General features: G+C 37.0%; 1 pseudogene; it reads left to right on the top strand.

The window, feature by feature from the left end:
- The first annotated feature begins 816 nt into the window (after positions 1-816).
- On the top strand, positions 817-1,328 carry LOC103600811 (annotated as a pseudogene).
- The last annotated feature ends 196 nt before the right edge of the window (positions 1,329-1,524 follow it).

The following is a 1,524-nucleotide window of genomic DNA, read 5'->3' as shown; positions in this document are numbered from 1 at the left end:
TTTTTTCCATAGTACTTGTACTAATTTACAGTCCCTCCAACAGTATAGGAACTTTCCCTTCTCTTCGCCCATTTTTTAATAAGGTTATTTGGTTTTTTGCTTTTAAGTCATATGAGTTCCTTATATATTTGGGGTATTAACCCCTTGTCAGATATATGGTTTGCAAATATTTTCTCCCAATCCATAGGCTTCCTTTTCACTTTGTTGTTTCCTTTGCTGTGCAGAAGCTGTATAGTTTGATGTAGTCTCACTTGTTTATTTTTGCTCTTGTTACCTGAATTTTTGGTGTCATATCTAACAGCTTTTGTACTGTATGCTGAAAATTTGCTAAAAGTAGATTTTGGTGCTTTTATGACAAAAAAAGAAAAAAATATAACTATGGAATGTGATGGATATGTTACTTTGCATGACTGTAGTAATCATTTTACTACGTATATGTAGATTAAAACATCATGTTGTACATCTTAAATATATATAATCAAATAAAAGAAAAGAAAAANTCATATGATGCAGCAATTCTACTCCTGGCTGTATGCCCAAGATAAATTAAACCTTGTATTCACACAGAACTTGTACATCAATGTTCATACAAGCGTTATTCTTCATAGCTAAAAGGTAGAGATACTCAAATGTTCATCAACTGATAAATAAATAAATAAAAATTGGTATACCCAGGCTTTCTGGTCTGGCCCTGGATGCAAGAACTGCCAGCGTGCAATCACTGTTGAGCCACAGCCCAGAGCTCTTCAGGACAGTAGTCATCTCATGGAGGGCAGCTCTGGTTCCAGTGTCTCACAATGGAATTAAACAGCCACCATGTGGAGCAAAAACACAAAGACCAAGACCACCAACAAGCACATGGAGGGCATTACATCCAATGTGTTTTCCATGTTTGCCCAGTTACAGTTTTAGGAGTTCAAAGAGGCCTTTGACATGATTGATCAGAACAGAGATACTTTCATCAACAAGGAATATGTGCATGGTGTGCTTGCTTCTCTGGGAAAGAATCCAACTGATGCATACCTTGATGCCATGATGTATGAGGCTGTGGGCTCATAAATTTCACCATGTTCCCTACTATGTTTGGTGAGCAGTTAAATGGCACAGATCCAGAAGAAGTCACCAGAAATGCTTTTGCCTGCTTTGATGAAGAAACAGCAGGAACTATTCAGGAAGATGACTTGAGAGAGCCAATGCAAGATTGGTTTGCAGAAGAAGAAGAGGTGAATGAGCTGTACAGAGAAGCACCTATTGGCAAAAAGGAACACTTCACTTACATTGAGTTCATGCATAGCCTTAAACACAGAGCAAAAGACAAAAACGAGTGAAAGAACTTTAGCTAAAACCTTCAAGTAACTGTGTTTTACTCTATTTCCCAGATACTTTCCCCCATCATCACTGAACCTGTTGCATGTAATTAGTTTCACAACATTGCCTTTTTTAAAATGTATTTATTTCAGAACTTTCTGTCACTTAGCCTTTGTAAAATGAGACTGGAAATGGGGACAATATTGTAAATTGTAT

The sequence above is a fragment of the Galeopterus variegatus genome, unplaced genomic scaffold (assembly GCF_000696425.1).
Source record: "Galeopterus variegatus unplaced genomic scaffold, G_variegatus-3.0.2 Scaffold3472, whole genome shotgun sequence".
Lineage (NCBI taxonomy): Eukaryota > Metazoa > Chordata > Mammalia > Dermoptera > Cynocephalidae > Galeopterus > Galeopterus variegatus.
This window is presented reverse-complemented; position numbering and strand designations above follow the sequence as displayed.